Source organism: Pleurodeles waltl, chromosome 2_1 (genome assembly GCF_031143425.1).
Source record: "Pleurodeles waltl isolate 20211129_DDA chromosome 2_1, aPleWal1.hap1.20221129, whole genome shotgun sequence".
Classification (NCBI taxonomy): Eukaryota; Metazoa; Chordata; class Amphibia; order Caudata; family Salamandridae; genus Pleurodeles; species Pleurodeles waltl.
The window spans coordinates 347,524,458-347,552,211 of NC_090438.1; the positions used below are offsets into that span (position 1 = coordinate 347,524,458).

General features: G+C 52.0%; 1 long non-coding RNA gene across 1 annotated transcript in view; it reads right to left on the bottom strand.

Moving 5' to 3' along the window:
- Positions 1-1,584: 1,584 nt before the first annotated feature.
- The window catches only part of LOC138258843 (uncharacterized), a 48,204-nt gene continuing 22,034 nt past the window's right edge, over positions 1,585-27,754 (bottom strand). The window contains exon 3 of the long non-coding RNA XR_011198589.1: positions 1,585-1,702. This is a non-coding gene — a long non-coding RNA (uncharacterized lncRNA). The remainder of the gene's footprint in view (positions 1,703-27,754) is intronic.

Genomic DNA, 27,754 nt, shown 5'->3' on the forward strand with positions numbered 1-27,754 from the left:
GATATCTGCTGCACCTGTGCTTCAAATAGCAGTGGCTCTACCCGGATGATTTCCTCCACCATGACTCTTAGCTCCTCCTCAGAGAATCTGGGGTGTTGTTGTGGTGCCATAGGTGTTGTGTGAGTATTTTGGGTAGGGTGATGTGTTGGGGTGTGTGTTAGGAGGTGGGTGGGTGGTATATAGGTGATGTGGTATGTGGCTCTGGTTGTGTGAGTGATCTTGCTGTCTCTCTCTGGTGGCAATTGTTTGTTTTCGTAAAGGTTTGTGGGTAGTGTGGGTGTGTTTTATAGTGGTGTGGGTGTGGTGTGTGTATGTGTGTCGGGTGTGTGTAGTTTGAATTGTCCAATGTGGTGTTGTTTTGTTTGAGTGTGTGTATTTTGAGCTCGGCGGTATGTACCGCCAAGGGTCTACCGCCATTGAATGTCAACCGTGGTGATTCGTGGCTCATAATGTGGTGGGCGTAGTTCTGTTGGCATAATGGTGTGGGTTTTGACACCGCCAGTTTATCACTGACCTTTGGTGTGGCGGACTTGTGTCTGAGGCTGAATAGTGATGGATTGGTGTGTGTGTCATAATATGGTGAACGGATATCCGCAGCGGCGGCGGTATGTTGGCGGCAGTCAGCATTGCGGTAAGTGGGATTTACTGCCAATGTCACAATGAGGGCCAAAGTCTCTTAACTAGATTGCACATTTTTTTAAATGATGTACAGCTAACTTTCTAAAGTGTCGAAAATTACTTTTACACACTTTTTTGAAAGACATGCCAAAGAATGACCTTGTAAGTTTGTGCATTTTCTAAGTGTACATGAATCTAATTCTTGAAGCATCTTAATTTTCTGTTTCAGACTCCTCCATGAAAATTCTCTTAGAAACCTTTTTAATTTATGAATGGATTCCTGACGGACAGTACAGATACTGCTACACCTGTACTTGTACACAGGAGCTTGCTTAGGCCTACCCTGTACTACTTCAGCTATCACTTGTTTTACATTCCTAGGAACTAATTGTTCTTTTTCTATTGGACTGCCATCCTTCACTGCAGAGCAATGGGCACTTCTGTCAACTGTATGCACTAATGAGTTTTCTTGCAAGTAGTTCTCTTCATTAAAAAAAATGGCTCTGTGCTAGATGTGTGCATCCATTCACCTTTAAAAGATTTTAGATAATTATGTATTTGTTAATTAGCCTTTTCCTCAATGTTCTTTTCCTCATGCAGAGTACTGTTTTGTCTAGTGTCCTGATTCAGAGTAATATTAGGACAAGTTTCGTTTTAAAACCAATGCTTTGTCCACAATACTCTCAATAAGTTGCTTCTCCTTAACTACAGCACTTCTCTTTCTATCGTTCTTAATCTTTTTCAGCAAATTTTGTAATACTCTAGTTCAAAACTTTTTGCTCTTATTTCCTTAAACTTTTTTTGTCTCCAAGCCAACTCCTCCCATTGTTGATTACTTTTTCTACCTTTACTAGCATGTAAACCTTCCTCTGTGATTTAATTTACACTTCCTCGTCTCACTGGACATTTGTTTTCAATTTGCAATTTGCAATTTTCATCAGACTTTTTTTTCTTGTCACCATTTTGTACCTTATCTGTCTTTTTACTGTCAGTTTTGAATTAGGTAGTATTTCTTCCTCTGTTTCTTTCTTCTGTATGTCTTATCAGGCATTCTGATTTTTCTTTTTTCAATACAAGTGGATATCTGCAAATTAAATTATAAAAAAAACATTTAGCTCTGTCTACATACCGGCACCTCTATCCTTTTGTTATTAACTATGAGTTGCAGTATTAGTTAGACAATACATATATAAGTAAGCACACCACCCTGTAACTGCTTATCTTAGTCAGTTAAACTTAGAGGGACATGTTTCATTTTTTTAAGATGAAGCTCCCTGATCTATGTCCTAAATAGAGCCTACCTGACAAGTGAACTTTGACCACTAAAATGACAATTTAAGAACTGACAAGCAGCCTTTCTAATGTCAACTTCAGCAGATAGTAAAGGTGCATACTTGGAGTGTGCAGTAGTAGGCCTGAGCCATGATTTAAAAAATAGTTATTTGGAAGTGTGAGCAGGTTGTGACAGTACCTGGCTATATGTCTGGGTGACGTATGAGTCATTTTATGAGTGTGCCTCCAGATGTTTAAGTAAATATGGTAACCACAGACATATGTAACTGTGTGTGCAACTGGCCCCAATACTAATGGGATCATAAGTGCTGTCTGGGTGTGTGCCTGGATGTATAAGCATGTCTCTCAGTGTCTGACTGGATGTGTCAGTGGCTCTATTGTTTTGTTATTATTAGCTATATGAGTTGTAGTATAAAGTATAAAAGTGAGCATAAGACTCTCTATCTACACATCTAACTTTTAAATAGGAAGCTCCCTGCTCTATGCCCTACCTAGAGTCTACCTGAGAACTGAACTTTTACCACTAAAATGACAATTTGAGGACTGATAAGCAGCCTTTCCAATGGCACGTGCAGCTGACAGTAAAACTGCATACTCAGGGTCTACAGCAGTAGAATACTTATGTAGATAGCTGAGCAGGTTGTGTTAGTATTTGGTACATATCTGACTGAGTGTATCAGTACCTTTATGACTGTCCCACCAGATATTTAAGTATATGTGGTGAGTAAATGAGTATGTAACTGTGTGTGCAACAGCCACCAATACTGCTGGATACATAACTGCTATCTCGGTGCATGTATTAATGTATAACTGGCCCTCTTCCTGTCTTATTGGTTACATGTCACTGATTGCCTAAGTGAAGGGTAACTTATTTGTACTAAAAGTACACTTTAAAGCTTTACTAAAAGGATTTTTAATGTCAACTTGAAGTATCGGTAATATTTCACACTCACACTCTGTAGTAGTAGCCTCAAGCCATGCTTAAAGGAGGACCTGTCTTAATAGGTGACTACTTTCTATCAGTACCTTAGTACATATCTGAGTTAGTGTATGAGTCTGTATAAGACTATACCAGCAAATGTTTAACACAATATGACAGCATATCACTGGCTCTCTCACTAAGTCTATGGGTCTGTAAATGTGTCTGTAACTGTCTCTGTGAATACCTAACTAGCTGTGCTGGTGACTACAATAGTATGTAAGTGTGTGTGCAACTGGCTTTGATACTGCTGGCTGCATAGCTACTGACTGAGTAGGTGCACGGGTTTATAAGCGAGCATCTCACTCTCAGACTGGCTGTGTCAGTGGTTCTATCCTTTTGTAATTAGCTATGTCAGTTGCAGTATGACTTGGACACTGCATATATAAGTTAGCATAGACGTCTGTAAGTGCATGTCTAACTCAGTGAAAGTTAAAAGGACATCTTTTAACTACAAGGCTCCTTTAGATGTTTAAGTAAATAAAGTGAGTGCAGGACTATATAACTATGTATGCATATTTCTCCAATACTGATAAAACCATAAATAGTATCTAGCTGCACGCATGAGTCTAAAATCAGCCCTATAAGTATCTAAGGGAGTCATTACAACCTCGGCAGTCTGCATGGCAGACCGCCGAGGTTGCGGGTGCCAGAATACCGCCATTGCTGGCGGTATGGCTGGCTCCCTATTTTGACATTTTCGCTGGGCCAGCGGAAAAGTCACATCAACATTGCCGCCGGCTCGTAATTGAGCCGGCGGCAATGCTGATGTGCGGCGGGTGCAGTAGCAGTGCAGTGAAATGCGCGACGGGGCTCTGCCTGGGGGCCCCTGCACTGCCCATGCCAAGTGCATGGGCAGTGCAGGGGCCCCCAGGGGCCCCCTGAGTCCCCTTAGCGCCAGCCTCTTCCTGGCGGTGCAAACCACCAGAAACAGGCTAGCGGTAGGGGAGTCATAATCCCCAGGGCAGCGCTGCTTGCAGCGCTGCCCTGGCGGATTATCACCACCGGGGCTAAAATGGCGGTAAAACGCCGGCCCCGGCGGTGCGACCGCGGCGCTACCGCCGCGGTCCAAATACACCGGGAGGCACCGCCAGCCTGTTGGCGGTGCTCCCGTTGTTTTGGCCCTGGAGGTCAAAGACCGCCAGGGTCATAATGATCCCCTTAGTGTTAAGTCAGTGGCTCCATCCGTATGGTAATAGCAATACCACCTCTAGTATCTATTTAAGAGTTAATATGCATGTGACCATAATGCTCTCCAATTCCACATATAACTCAGTTCAACTTAAAACAACATGTTTCATATTCTAAGAACAAGCTACCGTACTCTATGGCCTACCTCTAGTCTAGCTTAGTTTTGCTTCTTCCGTGGTTACAATGAAGTGTAATCTTTCTTTACTGATTATTATACCTATGTTTGTTCTTAGCATATAGACATTATATATATTCCTTTTAGTGCTTATGAACATATTAATCACTTGCACTCTTGTGATATACTATTATTCCTCTAGTAAAACATTTGAATTTAAAATATACTATACTACACATACCTGTTAAGTATGTTTCTTGCTCTGTATATTCGCCTGTAAGTATTTGTTTCAATTTCTTCTCACTTAAAATACACATAAACCAAGCAGTAGAACGGTACACCACTCTCAAGCAAATTAACCATTACCGACAATCGGTTCAACTTTGCTTTCAAGGTTACTCAATTACAAAGCCAATCAAAATCTCCCTTTCACATGTAAGTAATAGCATTCATCTTCTGACTGGATATCATAGTTTACCCTTTCCAACACTCCTCAAAAGATAGCCCAATTCATACCAGTTTCTGCCAGATCCTCCGCAGGGCTCATCTTGGACCCCTTATGTATTTTCACGGTTGGATCCACATGGGAGGACGAAATTTGTTTTTGGTATTTAATCTAAAATAATGCTATCTATGGTTCTGTTTTAATAAACAAATCTATTCTCTCCAAAACATACTTTTCAACACTTTTTTCCGGTGGACTTTAACTACCAAGTCACAATCTAGTCTTTTTTATACCCTCCGCCCCATGGTACTCTAGCTGTGCTTCCGTGGTAACGTAGTTTGCAACATTCTCTTGCAGCAGTAGGTCACAAGTTCATAACAGTTTCTGCAAGCACCATGCTTAACCTTAAATGAACGATAGCAGGTGTGGTTGACTTTTTCAAATATTACACATATCACAGACAACAATAGATTTTTCTGCCTTCTCAAAAGCCAATCCCACATCTATTCTCTTTTCTCACAATATTGTTATCTACCTCTATGTACCAACATACACAGAACAACCAATAAAAACTTTTTACTAGTACCCTCCAATTATAACTATATTTCTGCATTTCATTTGAACACAGCCTTATAGTTTGTGGATGTGACTGAGAGTATGAGAGTCTAACTGTGAGAGTGTGTGTGGGAGGATATCTTAGGGTGTGAGAGAAAATGTCTGGATGTGAAAAGACTGTGTCTGAGTACCAGAGTGGGTGTGACAGCTTGACTCTGAGCATCAGAATGCATTTGAGACTGTCTCTATGGGTCTGAGAGTGGGTGTGAGACTTTCTGTATCATGTGAGATTGGGTCAGAGAGTGTCTCTGTTGGTGCGAAAGTGGGTGTCAGAGTCTCTGTCTGGATTTGACACTAGTGTCTGTCATGTTGTGAGAGAGGGTGTCAAAGTGTCTATGTGTAAGAGTGAGTGTGAGAGTGTCTGTCTTGTAAGAGTAGATGTGAGAGGATATGTCTTGCTGTGAGAATGGAAGTGAGAGGGTCTCTGTTGGTATGATAGTTGATGTGACTGTGTCTGTCTTGGTGTGAGAGTCGGTGTGAAAGTGTTTGAATGTGAAATTGGGTGTGAGAGTGGCTGTCTGGGTGTGAGAGTGGGGATGAGAGTGTCTGTCTTGTTAAGAGAGTGGGTGTCTGAGTGTCTATCTTAGTGTGAGAGTGTCTTAGTGTCTGTCTAGGTGTCAGAGTGGGTGTGAGATTGTCTTTTTAGATGTGAGAGTGCATGCAAGAGTGCCTGTCTTAGTGTGGCAGTAGGGGTCTGAGTGTCTGTTTGAATGTCAGAGTGGGTGTAAGAATGTCTGTCTAGGTATGAGAGTAGGAATATTTGTCTTGCTTTCAGAGTACATGTAACAGTATCTCTGATGATGTGCAAGTGAGTGTGAGAGAGTCTCTCTGGATGTGAGAGTGGGTGTAAGAGTGTCAGTCTTTGTGTAAGAGTGGGTATTAGAGTGTATGTGTGTGAGAGTGAAAGTGTATGTCCGGTTGTGAGAGTGGGTATGAGAGTGTCTGGCTTGGTGTAACAGAGGGCGTGAGAGTGTCTGTGTTGGACTTGGCATTATTGGCGTGGTCTCCACTAACTTTTTGCATCTACTTCCCACTTTGTTTCTATGTGCTGGACTCTGTTTTTGCTGTTTTTGTTACTCTGGGCACTTTACCACTGCTGACGAGTCCTAAAGTGCAAGTGCTCCCTATGTGAAACTATGGGGGTCATTCTGACCCTGGCGGCCGGTGACCGCCAGGGTCACCGACCACGGGAGCACCGCCAACAGGCTGGCGGTGCTCCCAAGGGCATTCTGACTGCGGCGGTTCAGCCGCGGTCAGAAAGGGTAAACCGGCGGTCTCCCGCCGGTTTACCGCTGCCCCATTGAATCCTCCATGGCGGCGGAGCGCGCTCCGCCGCCATGGGGATTCAGACACCCCCTACCGCCATCCTGTTCATGGCGGGAAACCCGCCATGAACAGGATGGCGGTAGGGGGTGCCGCGGGGCCCCTGGGGGCCCCTGCAGTGCCCATGCCAATGGCATGGGCACTGCAGGGCCCCCGTAAGAGGGCCCCACAAAGTATTTCAGTGTCTGCTTTGTAGACACTGAAATACGCGACGGGTGCAACTGCACCCGTCGCACCCCTGCAACTACGCCGGCTCAATTCTGAGCCGGCGTCCTCATTGCAGGGGCATTTCCGCTGGGCCGGCGGGCGCTCTTTTGGAGAGCGCCCGCCGGCCCAGCGGAAATGTTTGAATGGCTGCCGCGGTCTTTTGACCGCGGTGCGGTCATTTGTCGGCGGTACCTTGGTCTGAATGACACCCTATATGTGTAATTGTCATTTCCATGATTGGCATATTTGATTTACTAATAAGTCCCTAGTAAAGTGCACTAGAGGTGCCTATGGCCTGTAAATCAAATGTTACTAGTAGGCCTGCAGCACTTGTTGTGCCACCTACTTGAGTAGCCTTGTAAACATGGCGCAGACTTGCCACTGAAGTGTCAGTGTGTGCAGTTTTGAGCTGCCAGTTCGACTTGGCAAGTGTACCCACTTGCCAGGCCTAAACCTTCTCTTTTTTATACATGTAGGGCACCCCTAAGGTAAGCCATAGGTAGTCCCACGGGCAGGGTGCAATATATGTTGAAGAAGGGACATGTACTGATGTGTTTTGCATGTCCTAACAGTGAAATACTGCCAAATTTCGTTTACACTGTTGTAAGGCCTATCTCTCTCAGAGGTTAACATTGGGGCTGCCATTAAATATTCTTAAAGTGCAGTTTCCCTTTGAGAGCAGATCAAAATTTGGAGTTTGGGGTCTCTGAACACAAAATTTAAAAATACACCTTTTAGTGAAGTTGGTTTTTAGATTGTTAATTTGAAAATGACACTTTTAGAAAGTAGGCATTTTGTTGCTTTAAGAATTATGTGACTCTGTCTGTTTTGTGGATTCCCTGTCTAGGTCAGACTGACAGTTGGGCTGTTTGTGAAGCTCCTCTAGATAGTGACACAAAGGAAGCTGGGGTGTAGCCTGCATATTCTGATGAGCCATCTGGGCTAGAATGGAGGGAGGAGTTGTCACTTACACCTGAATGGGCTCTGCCTGCCCTCAGACAATGTAGTCTACTACCCCTGGTGTGTGTCTGGCCCTTGCCTGGGCAAGGCAGGATCTTGTGAACAACAGAGACTTCCCTTTGAATTTTGCCTACTTCAGAGGCAGAAAGGGGTATAAGTAGTGGACCCAAAACCCCAGACTTTAAAATCACTTCTGGAACCAAGAGAAACCTCTGCCAAGGAGAAGAGCTGAGAAGTGCTGCTCCTGCCTGTTTGGCTACCCTGTAGTTGCTGCTTCTGCCTGTGAAAGAGGACAAAGACTGGACTTTGTTGTGCATTTCTGCTTGAAGAAAAATCTCCAAGGGCTTGGAGTAGAGCTTGCCTACTGTTTTGAAAGTAAAGGCTTCACCATCCAGTTTCAAGTCTGCATGTTGTGGACTCTAGCTTGCCAGAGTGTGCCGTTCCAGTTCCTGGGCCTCTGGAAGGCAATTTCTGGTGAAATCCTGTAAAACGACACCAGACGACGTCATGCAGCTTCACTAAGGACGCCGCTGCACGCAACCTGCAAGGCCTCCTGCACCTGAAGCCGTGGACCCCACAGAAGTGTGATGACCCCAACAACTCTGCAGGCCTTGCATCGCCGCAGCCGCTGATCCCACATGAGTTCGCTGAGATCAGAATGTCGTGGCACCGACGTTCATGACACCCGACTCTGTTGCGGCACCTATGACCCCGTGATGTGAGCATGACCCAGTGAGGTCACCCTGCAGCATCATGACTAAGCCAGACTTTGGGGGTCATTCTGACCTCGGCGGTAAAAGTCGCTTACCGCCGGCCAGAAGGCCACCATAACACCGCCGCAGCCGCGGTAAACCGCCACGGTCATTCTGACCCGCAACTGGCAAACCGCCAAAAACCCGACATCCACAAAAATCCGCCACACCAAAGGACAGCGAAAAAATGGCGCTGACCAAACCTCCACCGTCACGCCAACAGAAAAACGCCCATACCATTCCGACCCACAAATCCACGCGGCGGTCTTTCAAACGCGGTATTCCATTGGCGGTACACGCCGCCGCGGTCACAATACACACACACATAGAAAACTCAGCAACATTGGTCAGTTCGAAATACGCACACCTGATACACATACTAATACCACTCCCACACACCCAACAAAATATAAAGCACACACCCACATCACCCACAAGTCCCTACGACCCGAAATCATTGATGAAGGCGAGAGACAGAGCACAGAATAGAGAATCCCACAACACACAGGCACACAACACCATCACCCACACAGAATCCACGCACCAAACACCACACACCACCACACGCACCACACCCAGCACCACAAACGCCACCCCACACCTCAACCACACCACCCCATGGCACCCCAAAAACACCCCAGGTTCAGTGACGCCAAACTCAGGGTCATGGTGGAGGAAATAGTCCGTGTAGAGCCCCAGCTCTTCGGGGCACAGGTGCAGCACACCACAATTGCCAGGAAGATGGAGCTATGGCAAAGGATAGTGGACAGGGTTAACGCGGTGGGACAGCATCCACGCAATCGGGAGGACATCAGGAAGAGATGGAACGACCTACGGGGGAAGGTGCGTTCCATGGTATCAAGGCACAACATTGCGGTGCAGAAGACTGGCGGTGGACCCCCACCTACTCCCCCAGAATTTACCGCGTGGGAGGAGGAAGTCTTGCACATCCTGCATCCTGAGAGCCTCGCAGGAGTAGGCGGAGGAATGGACTCTGGTAAGGCAAATCTTCACTACTGCTTTCCACCCCCACTCCCACCCCACCTGCATGCCAAATCATACCCCCACCCTCACCCCCTTCCCCATCACACCAACCCCTAGCAAATGTCTCACCATCACAACCCACCCATCCCAACACCAAGCCCTGCATGCGAGCACAAAGCATGGCCACCCATCACCAAAGCATGCCCACTGCACACACACATCACCCCCACAAGCCACCCTCACAAAAGCCCCCACAAGGAAATGCCTGCACATGGGTACACGGACACCCACCCATCACACGAAATGCCACACACAGAAGCAATAACCATACCTTTATACCCCTGCAGGACCCGAACGACACCACACCGCCACGGAGGGTCCAGAGATGTCCATCCCACCCCCAGAAGAGGCCCCCAGCGATGACAGCAGCTCTGTCTCCCTGGAGCCAGACGACCAGCCCGGCCCATCGGGGACCTCTGGACAGTCGGTTCCCCACAGACAGCCACAGGCTACACCAGACCCAACCCCCTCTGGGAACACCAGCACAGCTCCCACCCAGCGGGCCCATGCCTCTGTCTCCAGGGCACGTAAATCAGCGGTGTGTCCACCACTACAGGGCACCCAGGTTGACCCACCACCCCAACAACAACAGGGACCTGGGGGCAGTGGTAGTGGGCACACCGTCCAGGGGACAGAGGCCCAGGAACACAGGGGAACTGGGAGGGCTGCTGTGCGACAGGGGGGGACAGGCCCGGGGAACCGACTCTCCAAGAGGCCCTCTCCACCATCATGGGAGCATACCACCGCTCCCAGGAGACGATGGCGACGGTACTGGCCCGGTTCCAGGAGATCCAGGAACTGCAGGAGGAACGGTACATGGGGTTCAGGGAGGAACTGAGGAACTGAGGAACATCGGTTCCGCAATGGGGACCATCGTCCTGGCCCTTACCCAGATCGTCACCACATTGCGGGACCATGTGGCACCCCAAAGGGCCCCTGTCACTAGCCCAGGCCAGGAACAGCCTACCACCTCTGCCGGCGCTAGTGGACAGGAGGCCCCCACACAATGACAGGCCACCAGAACCCCACCTCCTGCAGAAGATGAACCACCCCGCAAGCGGAACCTGAGATCTCACAAGAAGACAGAGTAGGATTGCAAGACCCCCCGCCAGCCTAAGATACGCCCTGATGTCATCCCACTGTCCCACATTGTCACCCTGTCCAACCTTGAACTGCCCTTGCTCCATCCTTCCACAGGCATATGGACAATGCACCTGTGCGACTGAGAACTGGACTCTGCCATGGACATTACTCCACCCCCACCCATCCCCGCTTCCCAATCATTTACCTATATGTAGCACTTAAAATAAATCACTTATTCCACTTAAAAAAACAGGAGTCTGCTTGTATTCTTAACAAATGTATTACACATAACGGTGCAATAATGGCCAGTTACTTTGTGATGACAACATACCAATTTCAATAAGCTTTAGTCCATGGGCAAAGAAACCAGAAGTCAGGCAGTGGGTCATACAGCTCTGAAAAGGGAAGGGAAAGTCACAAATCAGTTAACAGGAACTGGGGGGAAACACAGACAGTGGAGACGCATGAGGCCTCAACTAAAAGTACTGACATAACCTGCACCAGAGGGGGAATCCCTGTGGGTTGGCGGATGGGGGACATCAGGTCTGGCTCCAGCTGGGCACATAGTTCATGTATAGTTGCTCAAGCCGGTATGTAAGTATGATATGTCGTTCTTCCATTGTCGAATGGTCCACCAGCGGTCGGTACACAGGAGGATTCATCCTTCTCCTCGCAAGTCCCAGCGGACGGTGCCTAGGAAGGACAACATGGAGCACAGAGTCAAGCAACCCACAGGTCAATTCAAACAGCTTGCACAGTACACGAATCGCTATGCATGGAACGGCTTGTATGAGTGGCTATGCAAGGCCTGTGTGACGCAGTAGAAATCATGGCATATGGGCCCTTGAAATGGCGGCTGCCTGACCTGTGAAGTGTGACAGTGGGATGTGAGGTCACTGCGCTGGCGTGGCACACCGTGGCGGTCGAAGACCGCGGCGCAAAGCAGCCAATGACGATGTGCGCCGGCGGTCGCGGTACGCACTGCCGCGGTACGCACCACCGCGGGCGTGACCGCCATTTTCTATCTGATTAATCACTCGAGATCTGATCATCCACAGGAGAGGACCTATACTGCAAGTGCTGCTGTGACCTCGGTCTGGGAGATACAATGGCTGCTGCGACTGGGGAAAGGGCCCCTGCCTTCACTGCCGAAGAATTGGAGGAACTTGTTGATGGGGTCCTCCCCCAGTATGCGCTACTCTACGGTCCTCCAGACCAACAGGTTAGTACACAGGGTGCACGTTGAATGGGCTATGCCTGTGTTGAGTGGGGTGTATGTAAGATGGTGGGAAGGGGAGCGAATGAGGACTGCAACGCACGAAAGATGAGAGCATGTGCCACATGGCAAGGTTGGGGAGGGGGGGCCACTCACATTGACCAGGCAGAAAACTGATGCGATTTCTTTTATCACCCTGTACATGTCACATAGGTCAGCGCCCATCAGAAGATCGACATTTGGCGTGCCATCGCCAAGGACGTCCGGGCCCTGGGGGTCTACAACAGACGGGGCACCCACTGCCGAAAGAGGTGGGAGGACATCCGCCGCGGGACCAGAAAGACCGCAGAGTCTCTGCTGTGGATGGCCTCCCAACGTAGGAGGGGTGCCAGCCGCCAATTGACCCCCCTGATGTCCCGGATCCTGGCGGTGGCCTACCCCGATTTGGATGGGCGCGTGAGGACATCACAGCAGACACAAGGGGGTGAGTATCAGCACATTCTGCTATCTTTGCGCGCAGGCAATGTGTCTGGGTGGGGGAGGAGGGCTGTGGCTATCTCCAGGCCACGGCGCATTCTGTAGGCTAGGCCCCTCTGTTAGACACGGTCCTGTGCCCCCGCCCCCCAGGGCGCCAAGTACAGCTATCCATGGTCCAGCCTCACCCATGTGTGGATTTGTCGTCCAGAGACCCGTAGTACTAGTCACAATAACTGAGTAGTGTACCCCCATTGCGCGGCCTAGTTCAGGGGGCTTCTGTGTCTGTCCTCTCCGACAACGGTGTTGCCAATGCATGCACTCAACCTGTCTTCATTTCTCCACCCCCCCCCATTTTCTTTGTCTTCCTGTTCATGTGTGCATTAGCATCATCTGGCGGAGGAGAAGTGGCATTGGAGCACAAGGGAGCTGCATCTCACATGGCCCCGGAGGGCCATACGACAGACTCCGAGTACACCAGTGAGACGGAGGGCGAGTGGAGCTCCACAACGGGGACCCGTGGAGACGTCAGCGACACCGACACGTCCTCGGAAGGGAGCTCCCTAGCGGTGGCGGCAACATCCGTGCCCACCGCCACAACAGGTACAGCCGCCACCCAGCGCACCAGCCCCGCCCGCCCTCCCAGCAGCCCCTCAGCCTTCGCTCCGTGCCCGCTCGCCCAGGATGGCGGGCATCTCCTTCGCCCCAGGCACCTCAGGCCCTGCCCCAGTTACCCCTGCTGCCCTCAGGACACTCATTGTTGGGCAGTCTACCCTTTTGAATGCCATCCAGGGTGTAGAGAGGGAGGTGCATCGGAGCAATGCATACCTGGAGGGCATTCATTCGGGTCAGGCTGCCCATCAGCGATCATTCAACGGTCTGGCCTCAGCACTGACGGCAGCCATTGTCCCTGTCTCCAGCCTCCCTCTTCTGACTCCCTCCACCCAGTCCCAGTCTCCTGTTCCTCTGCCTATCCCATCCACACCATCAGACCAGCCTGCACACACCTCAACACCCAAGGGCAGCTCATCCAGACATAAGCACCACAGATCCCACAAGCATTCACCCAAGCAACATCCAGAGGTAGACATGCCAACAGTCACTACCACCTCTGTGTCCCCCACCTCCTCATCTCCCTCCTCCCTCCCTGTGACGTCTCCACTCACACCTGCATGCACACCCCCATCAGCCAGTACTTCCATCACCAGCACACCCTCCATTACAGTACGCACACATGCAGTCACCACCCCCACTGCCATTTACACGTCCCCTGTGTCCTCTCCCAGTGTGTCTGTCACCCCCTCTTCCAAAGCACACAAACGCAGGCAGCCACCCACCCAACAGCCATCCACCTCACGACAGCCTCCGTCACAAGCACCTGCACCCAAAGACAGCACACTTGACTCTCCTACAACCACATCCTCTTCCTCCACTCCCAAACCCACTACACCTACCCGTCCCTGTCCTCCCCAAGTCCTTTTCCTTTCCAACCTTGAACTCGTTCCAATCACTGACCCACCCCCTCCATCTGGTAAGACCAAAAAAAGCACCTCAGCCACCACCAGCCCTGCATCTACTGTGACCATAGTGAGGGCTATTGGAGTCCACCAGATCCTAGGGCAGGAACATCGGCCAGCAGCAAGGGGACAGCCAGCCCCCCCCCCTGGGAAGAGGACAAAGAAGAAAAAGGCCCGGCGCAACAAGCCTGAGACGGCTGCCACCAAGGACAGTAGCCTTGCCCCATCACCTGCCACATCATCCAAGGGAGGCAAGGGCCACAGAGCTCCAGCGAAGGAGGGCAAGGGCAGCAGGGCGGAGAAGTCAGGCAGCAGGCGAGCTGCCCACTACGGACGACACCCACGGGCCCAGGACTCCATCACAGGAGGGCGCCGCGACCGCAAGTTCGGATGGTGAATGAGCGGGAAGTCTTGCCCAGGTCTGGCTCCCTAGACACACAGGACAAGCACCGCTGAACGGGCCCTGCCGGGACAAGAACCGCTGAACGGGCCCCGCCGGGAGGAGCACCGCTGAACAGGGCCCCGCCGGGGCAAGAACCGCTGAACGGGCCCCACCGGGACAAGAACCGCTGAACAGGCCCCGCCGGGACAAGAACCGCTGAACGGGCCCCGCTGGGACAAGAACCGCTGAACGGGCCCCGCCGGGACAAGAACCGCTGAACGGGCCCCGCCGGGAGGAGCACCGCAGAACAGGGCCCCGCCATCTCAAGCACCGCTCCGCTGGGCCCTTCATGTCAAGCACCGCTCCGCTGGGCCCTTCATGTCAAGCACCGCTCCGCTGGGCCCTTCATGTCAAGCACTGCTCCGCTGGGCCCTTCATGTCAAGCACCGCTCCGCTGGGCCCTTCATGTCAAGCACCGCTCCGCTGGGCCCTTCATGTCAAGCACCGCTCCGCTGGGCCCTTCATCTCAAGCACCGCTCCGCTGGGCCCTTCATCTCAAGCACCGCTCCGCTGGGCCCTTCATCTCAAGCACCGCTCCGCTGGGCCCTTCATCTCAAGCACCGCTCCGCTGGGCCCGCCATCTCAAGCACCGCTCCGCTGGGCCCGCCATCTCAAGCACCGCTCCGCTGGGCCCTTCCTGTCAAGCACCGCTCCGCTGGGCCCTTCCTGTCAAGCACCGCTCCGCTTGGCCCTTCCTGTCAAGCACCGCTCCGCTTGGCCCTTCCTGTCAAGCACCACTCCGCTGGGCCCTTCATCTCAAGCACCGCTCCGCTGGGCCCCGCCGTCTCAAGCACCGCTCCGCTGGGCCCCGCCGTGCCCCGCCGTCTCAAGCACCGCTCCGCTGGGCCCCGCCGTCTCAAGCACCGCTCCGCTGGGCCCCGCCGTCTCGAGCACCGCTCCGCTGGGCCCCGCCGTCTCGAGCACCGCTCCGCTGGGCCCCGCCGTCTCGAGCACCGCTCCGCTGGGCCCCGCCGTCTCGAGCACCGCTCCGCTGGGCCCTTCATCTCGAGCACCGCTCCGCTGGGCCCTTCATCTCGAGCACCGCTCCGCTGGGCCCTTCATCTCGAGCACCGCTCCGCTGGGCCCTTCATCTCGAGCACCGCTCCGCTGGGCCCTTCATCTCAAGCACCGCTGGCCCATTGACAGTGCCGGTTCTGTGTCGAGCAGGGCTTCAGGAAGCACTCGGGGCACCATGACTCCTCCAATAACAGTGGAGTCGGTAATCCATCTGATGGACTGTGGCTTTGCACCCCCCAGGATGGGACAGTGGGCATGGAGGCCCCTGGTGGATCTGGCATTGTGGACTCATGTGGCTGAGGTGCCCCCCCCTTCCCTTCCCCCTGAGGTGCCTGTAGTTTTATCATCTGATGCCCCTGCAGTGTTCTCTCCAATGGTATCGGGTCTCCTGTGTGGGCGTTGCCCATGTGTTTGTGCACATTGGCCCACGGACTATGGAACTTTGACGGAATGTGCCGGACTTTTTGCCTATGGATATCTTGTTGACTATGTTCATTCCTTATTTTTGTATCTTTTATATGGCCTATTTGCCATTCCTTCAATGGAGCTATTTATACATATATTTTATCGAACATTTCAATTGTGTCTTTGCATTATTCCGGGGGGTTTGTGTGGTGTCACTCTGACTTGTTGGTCGGCATTGGGGTGTAGGTATTTGTGGTGGGGGGGGTGTATAGCACATGTGTGTGCCCGTAAGCTTTTCTCCTCCCCCCTCCCCTGTGTCGTGGGTGCAGTACTCACCGTTGTCGTCTGCGCCGGCGTTCGTACTCCTGGTAGATGAGCAGGTAGACAATAGCTGGTAGGATGTGTAATTTGGGCTCCATGCTGTCCTCCATCCTCGTGGACTGTGTATAGGTGAGCGTTTTCCCGTTCGTAGTCTGTTGCCGCCATGTTTTTATCGGCGGGGCTCCCGCCCCGGAAAAGGTGGCGGATTGGTGAGTTGTGATAGGGTGGGCGGTACATTGTCTGCCGCCTGCCTGTTGGCGGTGACCGCCGCGCTGTTTGTCGGTCCCGCCGTGGCGGTCGGAGTGTTAATGTGGCGGCCTGTGTTGGCGGTTCCCGCCAGAGTTAGAATACCATTTTTTAGACCGCCGGCCTGTTTGCGGGTTGGCCGCCGCTTTATCACCGACCGCCAGGGTCAGAATGACCGCCTATGTCTCTGCCAGAGGTACCCTAGGACCCACACCTCTCTTAATATCAAATTGCAACATTTGTGCTTCTAGGCACTATTTTTGTGTTTTTAAGTGCTAAAATCATATTTGTTTTTTGTAAACAAAGTTTATTGCAATTTCGATCAACCAATGATTAGGTAAACATAGTATAAGAGAATATACAGTGATCTACATAGACTCTGAGATCAAGAGCTTTTTCAATCTACACATCTCTGCACTAATAGCAATCTGATGTTGCAACAACTACCCTACCCCCCCATCCCTCAACCTCCCCAACAGTGCCCCACCCCCCAGTGATGGTACTGGTAGCTTATCTGGACAGTTGTATTGTATGTAGGTGTGCTATGAAGGAGTCAACCCTCCGCTCACAGTGTGAGAGTGTTTACCCCGTCCAGTCCAACCGTAGGATCCTGCCCCGGGGTCATCTGTACTGGCACCAATGGATTGGGACTATTGGTAACTTCTCAAAACATCCAAACATCATTCAATCAGGGGACTGGACCTAATCGGCATTCCTCCTTAAAGGAGTCTAATATCGCGTCCCAACCTTGCGCCACCTCCAGGGGCCGCCAACCCCTTCTGGCCTCGCTATGTAAAACAGCGCTCTCACACCCAGCCCACCTAGTTAATTCTCTGGTCCATAGGGACAGTCTCGGCCCAACTGGATTCTTCCAGGACATCGCTATTTCCCTCTTGGCCAGTACGTAGGCCAAGTCCCGGAACCTGTTGGTTATTTTGTACTTAGCCGTGCGTGGAAACCAGCCAAGCAGACAATGCCCTATTGTGCAAGGGACTTCTCTTCCTATCGCTCCAGCCACCAGACGGCTCACCTCCGCCCAATACACCTCCGCCGTAGGGCAGCTCCAGAACATATGCCTAAATTCTGCCTTCTCTAGTCCGCACCTCGGGCAATTTACTCCTTCCACTTCAAAGTACCTGCTGATCCGCTCAGGGGTGAGATATGCCCTATGAAGTACATAAAAATTAATCAGCTTAAATCTGGCATTGCGAGTCATTTTGGGGAAGCCCCCCAGAATACGCTCCCAGTCCACATCGGATATAGTTGTGCCCAGGTCTACTTCCCATGACGATTTGAGTTGAGTCAAAGGTATGTTCCTATCCGCTTGAACCCTGCTGTAGAGATTAGAAACTGCCTTAAAGGTGCCAGAAGAAGTCGCCAAATATGTACAGGTTGTTTGTGTAGTGAGCTCTCCTGTCCGTGTCAGCCAGTGTTTCCTGATACTAGCCACTACTGAGCCATACAATAAGAAGTGTCCTCCCTGTAGACCGAATTGTGTCCGAAGGACTTCAAACGGCATCAGTGTCCCCTCCTTAAATAGTGCTCCTACCGTCTGTATCCCGGACTCCACCCAGGACTGGAGTCCTCCCCAGTCACCCCGATGGGGCAAAGCTCTTAGGGACAAGAGGGGTAGGTCAGGGGAGTAAGGGGCCTTTACTTTAAGTTTACGCAAAAAGCTCCTCCAACAGCGCGCAAGGACTTTAAATTCAAGGGAATCATGCGCCCCAGTACCCGGACACCCCAACAACAGTTCGTATAATCTAGTCTCTGGGGGAGTAAATGCCTTTACCCCCAACCCTGTTGCTGCTCTGTTGGCTATCCATTGCGCCAACCACTGGAATTGCGCTGCCAAGTAGTAAGCCTCAAAGTCCGGGACTGCTAGGCCTCCGTCTGTGGACCGCCTCTGAAGTTTGGCCAGAGCCACTCGCTTCTGTCCACCCCCCCAGATAAAGGCCATGACCATGGATTCTAGTTCTGCAAATATGGCCTTAGGAATCCATACTGGCAGGACCGTGAAGTGATACAGAAGGCGAGGCAACACCACCATTTTAAGGATGGCTACCCTTCCCGCTACAGATAGAGGTAAGGTTTGCCAGAAAGCCATGTTGGAACGGAGGGAACGCAATGAGCCTCCAATATTGCTGTCTATTATATCCTTTGGGTCATGGAAAATCTTGACCCCCAAGTATGAGAGGCATCTTGGAACCCACTGGACATTTCCCAACTCTAATGGTGGGGCTACAGTAGCGTTCAAAGGAAACAGGCCGGTCTTGCCCCAATTCACCCGAAGACCAGAAAGCTCACCAAACTGCGAAAGTAACTGCTGGGTCCGGGAAAGGTCTCTGTGTACATCGTCTAAGAAGATCAACAGATCATCCGCATACAACGCTATTTGATGTCTCTTGCCCCCTGCCACTATGCCGGGACCCCCCCCACCACCGCGCGCTGCGGCCGCTAATGGCTCCATAGCCAGTGCAAATAGCAGCGGCGATAGGGGACACCCCTGTCTGGTACCCCGCTCAACGACATAAGGTCTGGATATTATCCGTCCTGTCCGTACCCTAGCAGTGGGCTCAGTATACAACAATCTGACCCAGGCAATGTATTCAGGTCCGAAACGAAGGCGGGACATCACTGTATAAAGGAAGGCCCACTCCAAGCTATCAAAGGCCTTTTCTATATCGACTGCGAGCACTCCAGGGGCTGGGCTAGACGATTTTCGATCGTTCATGACCGCTATAAATCTGCGTATGTTATCCGCTGTGTTGCGCCCCGGGATGAACCCTGCCTGGTCAGTATGTATTAGTGTTGCCATGTGGGGGAGAAGCCTAGTGGCCAGAACCTTGCTGAGGATCTTGTAATCCAGGTTCAGCATGGATAAAGGTCTGTATGCCCCAGCTTCCGCAGGATTTTTCCCAGGTTTAAGCAAGGGCACTATTACCGCCTCCCTCGCTGTTGCCGGTAAAATTCCTCGGTTTCTGGCGGATTGATATAGAATCTCAAGCCTAGGAGCTAACAAATCTATATACGTGGCATAGAATTCGATAGGGAGACTATCTGTCCCCGGAGTCTTTCCCCTCGATAGTTCTCTAATGGCCCTCCGAATCTCTGGTTGTGTAATGGCTCCCTCAAGTTGTGTCGCAACATCTGGTGGTAGTGTCTGCAACTGCAGACTAGATACATAACTATCGGTGGAGTTACCGACAGGACGAAGAGTGCTTTTATATAATCGTTCGTAAAAGGACATGAGGTGAGAGTTAATTTGCTCCTGCCCGTGAAGGGGATTTCCACCCTCCGATATCATTTCCAGGATAGGGGATGTCTTATGCGTTTGCGATATTACCCAAGCTAACATCCGACCCGCTTTGTCTCTCTCCCCGTGTGCTCGTGTAATATAGTTTTGGTAGTCAAAGCATCGAAGACGCTCCACACAGTCAGCGACCGTTGCTCTAAGCTCTAAGATAGTAGGTTGAAGGAGCGGACTTTCAGGCCTTTTTTTCTCCATCTCTCGCAGCTCACTCTCCGCTTGTTCAGTGTCCCTAAGTAGAGTCCTTCGGACCCCTACCGCTCCCGCAATACAGCGCCCACGCACCACCACTTTAAAAGCGTCCCATTCAATCAAGGGGTTATTGGTCGAAGCCTCGTTATCTACAAAGTAGTGGGTAATATGTTGTCTTAGCTCCTCCCGAAAGGGTGCGTCTTCTAGGGACTCAGTCTTCAGCCGCCAGGTGGGGATGCGAGAGGGGGGCGAACCCCAGCGTGACTCTAGTAATAGAGGGTTATGATCAGAGATTGTGCGGGTCAGGTATTCAACATTATGCACCTGAGGGAAAATGTCTGGGGAGCAGAAAAACACATCCAAGCGGACATGGAGCTCATGCCGGGGGGAGAAGAAGGAATAGACTCTGGTCTCTGGGTGTACTCGTCTCCAGACATCCACCAGCCCCCAACTCACCTGCCAGGAGGAGAATAGCCCTGCTACTCTCATCAGAGGGGAATCATGTAACGGAGGGTGAGAGCGATCCCTGGAGGGATCGGCCACACAATTAAAGTCGCCCCCCATCACTAGGGGGAACTGCAAATAGGTGGCTAGGAGGCCCGATAAGCGTGTAAAGAACTCACCCTGGTCCCAGTTCGGGGCATAGACATTGATCAACGCTAGATCTCTTCCCTCCAATCGACCCCGGATTGCTACAAAACGTCCCTCTGGGTCTATGAGCGTGTCTAATAACTGGAATGGATCCCCGGCTCTGATCCATATCAAGGCACCCCTGGCGAATGCGGAATAAGAGGTATAGTATGCCTGGCCCCTCCACCTTTTCTGTAGTGCTAGCCCTTCAGCCTGGGTTAAATGTGTTTCTTGGAGCAACGCAATCTGAATCCCCCTCCGCTGTAAATGTGAGAATACCTTATATCTCTTAGACATTGTGTGCATGCCCCGTACATTCCATGAGAGAAATTTATAAGTGCCTAACGACGCCATAACTGTGTTTCAATCCCCATCTGTGACATACCCCATGCAGGGCTAGCATATACCACGAAGATCCCTACTCTCACATTATATAACATCAGCAGACCAGTGTTAAACATCCACCACTCATCACTCCCCCTAAACAAGCCCCAACAATTAACATCCCAACTCCCCTTCCCCGGGACAAAAGTTTGAACTACTCTCATCCAAACTTCGCGAAGTGTCAACTAGATTATCGAAAGTGGGGTAACTCCTAGATCACAAAAGGAGTGGGCCATCGCCCTAATCCCCACTACCGGATTGCAAGATATAGTAGTACTTGTGGACCCCGGTCTCATCCATCTGGCGGGTACGACCGCCATAGTGACAGCTAGTACGCCCTCCTCACCGGCCACCACGGTGCCTGCCAGGGGAGGCTCTCATTACCAGGACAACTGGCTCAAGTGTAGTTCGATGGGAGGACTCTCATATGATACAGTCAGAAGTGCCCGGTGTTATGGCCGGGCCCGATCTGTCGGATACTTGGGAAGTCTCGGATTCATGGTCCGAATCAGATGGTTCACAGTCCGCAGCAGTCTGTACCTGGGATCCGCGATCAGAGCCGCTCAATGAAGCTGCTGCCTCCATGGCTTTTCGTCTCTCAGTTTGCATCTCCACTGGTGAGGGACTATTTACTATACGGGCCGTGTTGCGTTTAGCCCCTCTCCTCCGTCCATGCTCAGGGCCCTGTGCCGGAGGACCATTCCCCTCATGTGGAAGCAGATCAATCCATTGCCATACCTCCTCCGCCGTAGTGAAAAACTGTGTACTGTCTTTGGTCACTACCCTAAGCTTCGCCGGGAACAGCATGCCATATTGTAGACCCAATTGACGTAGTTTCTGTTTTGCAGCTCTGAAGGTGGCCCGTTGTTTCTGTACTTCCCGGGAGAAGTCTGGGAAGATACGAACCGTGTGATTGTCCATTGTGCGGTCCCCTTTGGCCCTGCTTTGATGCAACAGGTAATCCCTATCCCGGTAATGAAGAAGCCTGGCTATTATAGGTCGCGGGGGGGCTCCCGGAGGGGGAGGACGCGACGGAACTCTATGTGCCCTCTCGATCGCAAAAAAAGGAGAAAGTCCGTCGCCCGCTAAGTCCTCTCGGAGCCACCGCTCGAGGAACTCCGCCAGGCCAGTTTGTGGAACACTTTCAGGCATACCAATCACCCGTATGTTATTGCGACGCGATCTATTTTCCGCGTCTTCGGCCCTTAATTCCAGGGCCTTGATCCTGGTCTCCAGCTGCTGTGTAGACTTAGTGGCATCTTTGACCTCTGGAAGGAGCTCTTTAAGTTGTCTGTCGGTGGTGGACACCTTTTCGGCCAGGCGGCGGTGATCATCTCGCAGTACTGTGAGATCTTTGGCCAAAGCGTCGATTTTCCCCTCCAGTGCTACACGGGAAGCAGTTATAGCTTTTAGGACATCTTGAAGTGTGGGGTCGTCACGGCCCTCTCCTGAAGCGTCATTCCTGGGTTCAGGCGGGACTGCCTGTGCCTCAGCTGAGGACCCACCTTTTTGTTCTATGTCCCTCCGGCGACCGACTTTACCCATTTTCTGGGGTATGGCTCCAACTCCGTCTGATCGGTGGGCTCTGGACCCCTACTCTCCCACCACCGCGCTGTATACTACACTGCCAAAGGGATCGCCGAACTTTTTATTAGAGACTTGCTGTTTCTGGCGCTCGGTACACGTGTAAGAGGATTATCGCCTTCCAGTGCCAGCCGCACTCCGCACTCTAGGCCGCTAAGAACCCCTGAGGTACACCACACGCCAGGTAGATAGGACACTCTCTCTCCTCCCAGTTAGGGTGTGGACCCGTCGAGCCAAAAAGCCTCGCAGTTCGTGGAGGGTGCCTTCAAGCATGCATGACTCCCATCCAGTGTCTGGGGGCCCCCTGCACTCTCCTGTATGTAGCACTGCGCATCTAGGGGGACCCCCGTAGAGGGGTGCCGCATGCACCGTGTCCCAGTGCAGGCCAGGTTCGCCCCATCAAGTCGCCGACTTCGCCCTCCTCGTTCCAGCTCACCTGAGGCGGTCCATGGGGTCAAGCCTCCCAGAAGTACCCCCCGGCGCTGTCGTGTAGACTGCGATCAGACGTCCTCAGAGGGGAGCTGCCAAAGGAGCTCTGGGGGAACCCCGGAATTATCGCCTCTCACCGTGATCCACTCGGTCCTTCCCTCGGGTGTCGGTCGCCATGTTGTGTGTGCTCCGCGGTCCTTATCCGAGCACAGACGCCGCGCTGGGCCCCACTGTTCGTCGGCGTGGGACCCCAGAGGGAACCACCAGGGCCCCTTGTACTTCCTGTCTCCCAGAGGGGTGAGCGGGAAAGGAGCAGGGAATTGCTTTAGTGGCTCTTCTGCCACCGGGGACGCCGTTCAGATCGCGGCCGCCATCTTTTTTTTTTCGCGGCACTCCATCGGCCGCCAATTCGGCCCCGAAACTCTCTTCTCTCCGGGATCGCACCCCTCAAAATGAGCCTCGGGACCCCTGCGCATATTCAGCCAGGCAATGGAGCGGTTTGGGGGTCCACTGCCTTTCAGGCTGGACCGGAGTGGGAATCGCTGGCAGGAGCCTCACGGAGAGGCTTCCACTGCCATCGGCGTCAGGCCACGCCCCCCCTGCTAAAATCATATTTGTGATGGTATATTGTGGATATTTTTTATCGTATTTGGTCTTGTTTATTTAGATAAAATATTTACTATTTTTCTAAACCTGTGTTGTGTCAGTTTGTAGTGGTTTACTGTATTACTGTGTGTGTTGGTACAAATACTAAACACATTGGGGGTTATTCTAACTTTGGAGGAGTGTTAATCCGTCCCAAAAGTGACGGTAAAGTGACGGATATACCACCAGCCGTATTACGAGTTCCATAGGATATAATGGACTCGTAATATGGCTGGTGGTAAATCCGTCACTTTTCCGTCACTTTTGGGACGGATTAACACCTCCTCCAAAGTTAGAATAACCCCCATTGTCTCTAAGTTAAGCCTGCCTGCTCGTGCCAAGCTACCAAGGGGGTGAGCGGGGTTACCTTAGTGTGATTTTCCTTTACCCTGATTGGAGTAAGGGTCCTTTCTTCGACAGGGGGCAACCGGACTGCCAACCAAAGACCCCATTTCTAAAGGTCTGCGTGTGAGATTGAGTGTCAGAGTGTTTCTCCGGGTGTGAGAGTGGATGGCCCTCATTACAACCCTGGCGGTCGGTGTTAAAGCGGCGGTAATACCGCCAACAGGCCGGCGAAAAAAATAATGGAATTACGACCACGGCAGAAACCGCCAACATAGACATCCACTTAAACACTCCGACCGCCACGGCGGTACAAACAAACAGCGCGGCGGTAACCGCCAACAGACAGGGAGAAGACAATGTACCGCCCACCCTATCACAACACGGCAATCCGCCACCTTTTCCGGGGCAGAACAAATGCAAAAAAAAACACGGTGGAAACAGTACACAGAAGGGGAAATCACTCACCTCTCTACACCCCACGAGTAGCCAGGACACCATGGAGCCAGAAATGCAGATACTGCCGGCGATGGTCTTCCTGCTCCTCTATCAGGAGATCCAGAGACGGTGGCGACGACCACAGGGGAGTACTGCACCTACAACACAGGGGAGGGGGGGAGGGAAAAGAGAGTGACACACACACGCAATACACAACACCCCCACCCCCACCCTCACCCATAACACCATACACACAAATACATGACGCAACATTACATATACACCACCCACCCCCCCCTTGAATAACGCAAGGACAAAAGGAATTGATTTGAACGATTGTAATCAATAAAAATACAGTAGTCAAAACTCAAAATACAGTATATACAATTATGTACACCAACTACACAAGTCTGGATAATGCACCAATCATTGTCCGTGGACCACTGGGCCCAAAATGCATGGGCAAGGCCCACATTCAATACCTGACTCCAAACGGAGAGAACACTGGAGGGGTATCACAAAGAATATATACAGGGACCTCAGGGAGAGTGGGAGGGGGGGCACCTCAGGCTGATGAATGCCACTGCTCCACGAGGGGGCTCCATGCCCATTGATGTATCCTGGGGAGTGCAAAGCCACAGTCTCTCAAGTCCTTTCAGTGGGTGGTTTGCCCGCTGCTGCATCCTGGGGAGTGCAAAGCCAGTCTCTCAAGTCTCTCAAGTGGGTGGTTTGCCCATTGCTGCATCCTGGGGAGTGCAAAGCCACAGTCTCCCAAGTCTTTTCAGTGGGTGGTTTGCCCACAGCTGCATCCTGGGGAGTGCAAAACCACGGTCTCTCAAGTGGGTGGTTTGCCCACTGCTGCATCCTGGGGAGTGCAAAGCCACAGTCTCTCAAATCTCTCAAGTGGGTTGTTTGCCCACTGCTTTATCCTGGGGAGTGCAAAGCCAGTCTCTCAAGTCTCTCAAGTGGGTGGTTTGCCCATTGCTGCATCCTGGGGAGTGCAAAGCCACAGTCTCCCAAGTCTTTTCAGTGGGTGGTTTGCCCACAGCTGCATCCTGGGGAGTGCAAAACCACGGTCTCTCAAGTGGGTGGTTTGCCCACTGCTGCATCCTGGGGAGTGCAAAGCCACAGTCTCTCAAATCTCTCAAGTGGGTTGTTTGCCCACTGCTTTATCCTGGGGAGTGCAAAGCCACAGTCTCTCAAGTCTCTCAAGTGGGAGTGGTTTGCCCACTGCTGCATCCTGGGGAGTACAAAGCCACAGTATCACAAGCGGATAACAGTCTCCACTGGTTCTGGAGGGGGCCTGGTGCCCAGAGTGTTTCATCCTGCCAAGGACTGAGGTAGTGGATGTGATACTCCACTGGTTCTGGAGTGGGCTTTGTGCCCAGAGTGCTTCATCCTGCCAAGGGCAGAGGTAGTGTATGCCTTTCTCCACTGGTTCTGGAGGGGGCTTTGTACCTAGAGTGCTTCATCCTGTCAAGGACAGAGGTAGTGGATGCCTTTCTCCACTGGTTCTGGAGGGGGCTTTCTGCCCAGAGTGCTTCATACTGCCAAGGACAGAGGTAGTGGATGTGATACTCCACTGGTTCTGGAGGGGGCTTTGTGCCCAGAGTGCTTCATCCTGCCAAGGACAGAGATAGTGGATGCCTTTCTCCACTGGTTCTGGAGGGGTTTTTGTGCCCAGAGTGCTTCATCGGACGAATGACCACTGGAGATGGCAGCCATGTCTGCGGTTGTGCCACTGGCTCAGGAAGTCCCGGGGCCGCTGGCAGTGTTTGCGGCGGTGTCAGTCACTGCGGTGCTTGCGGCGGTGAGAGTCGTGGTGGTGCTGCCTGCGTGCTCTGTAGCGGTGGTGTTGGCTGCGGGCTCTGTGGCGGCGGTGCTGGCTGTGGGCTCTGTGGCGGCGGTGCTGGCTGTGGGCTCTGTGGAGGTGCAGGTGGCGGTCTTCTCCGCCGTACAGGTTGGCATCGACGTGGACAGAAGGTGTAACACTGGTCCCTCAGTTTCTGGCCCTTCCCCACCTTTGAAGGTGGCACAGCTGTCTTGCCACTATCCCCTTTCGTTTTCCCTGACCCCTTGGTGGCAGGTGTTTTCGGCTTCTTGCTCCGGGATGTGGCCAACTTTTTTAGCTTTGCAGGTGGGGGGATGTCCTTGCCTTCGCTCTGTGGCACACTGGCAGCCCTGATGGTTGGCGCACTCCAATAGCCCGCAGTTGCTGGCACCATTGTCCCTGGGGATGTGGTGGCTGAGGTGCTGGGGTGGGACCTGGAAAGCCTGGCCCTAGGGGAAAGACGGGGGAGGTGTAGGGAAGAGGTCAATATTAGCCAGGAAAAGGTTTTTAGACACACTGGGACAGGTAGATGGGGGGGTTTGGGAGTGGAGGAAGAGGTAGTGGTTGTATGAGGTGTACGTCTGCTGGATTTGGGTGAAGGTGCATGGGCCGGAGGCTGTTGTGAGGTGGATGGCTGTTGGGTGGGTGTGTGCCTGCGTTTGTGTACTTTGGGAGGAGGGCTCACTGACACGCTGGGAGAGGACACTGGGGATGTGTGTATGGTAGTGGAGGTGGTGAGTGCACGTGAGCGGTGTGTGGTGTGTGGTGATGGGCGTGCTGGTGATGGAGGTAGTGGCTGAAGATGTAGTGCATGCAGGTGTGAGTGGAGACAAGACTGGAAGAGAGACATGGAGGAGGGGGACACAGTGGAGGCAGTGGATGTTGGTATGTCTGCATGGGTATGATGCTTGTGTGAGGCTCAGTGCATGACGCCTACATTTTGAGGAATAGCAGCATCGCTTATGTGATGGGGCAACTCCAGAGGCACCGTATGTGGCTAATAGGTGAGGACAAGGACCCTATACAGTGTGAATAGTTGTCTGGGTATGGGTTTGTCCCTACGGGTTAGTGTGTGTCTAACAGTTGTCCCTCGACATTTGCAGGTGACTGATTTCCCCAACCTGTCATGGCTACTTCCCCCAGTAAGGAATCCCAGGACAAGGGCAGAGGAACGCTACAATGAGGAACATGGGCGAACTAGGAGGGTGATAGAAAGGGCCTTCGGCCTCCTGAAGGCCAGGTTCTGGTGCCTCCATATGACAGGTGGTTCTCTCCACTGCTCACCAAAGAATGTGTGCCAGATCATCGTGGCCTGCTGTATGCTGCACAACCTGGCTTTGCGATAACAGGTGCCTTTTCTGCAGGAGGAGGGTCCAGCTGGAGGTCTTGTTGCAGCTGTGGAGCCTGTGGACAGTGAAGAAGAGGAGGCAGAAGAAGAAGATACCGACAACAGAAACAACGTTATCCAGCAATACTTCCAGTGAGACACAGGTAAGATACATTTGTTCTGCCTCTCATCTGTCTGTCACGTTCACCCAGTGTATGGACCCTGATTTGTCACTTTCCCTTTCGATTTTTCACAGATGTGGGTCTCACTGTGTTACCTCTGCTATGTTTCCTCATGGACTACAGCTGTGTGACATAGGTATGTTGACAATACAATGGACATTGCTATTTCCCTCAGTTATTGCAATTACAGATTTATGAAA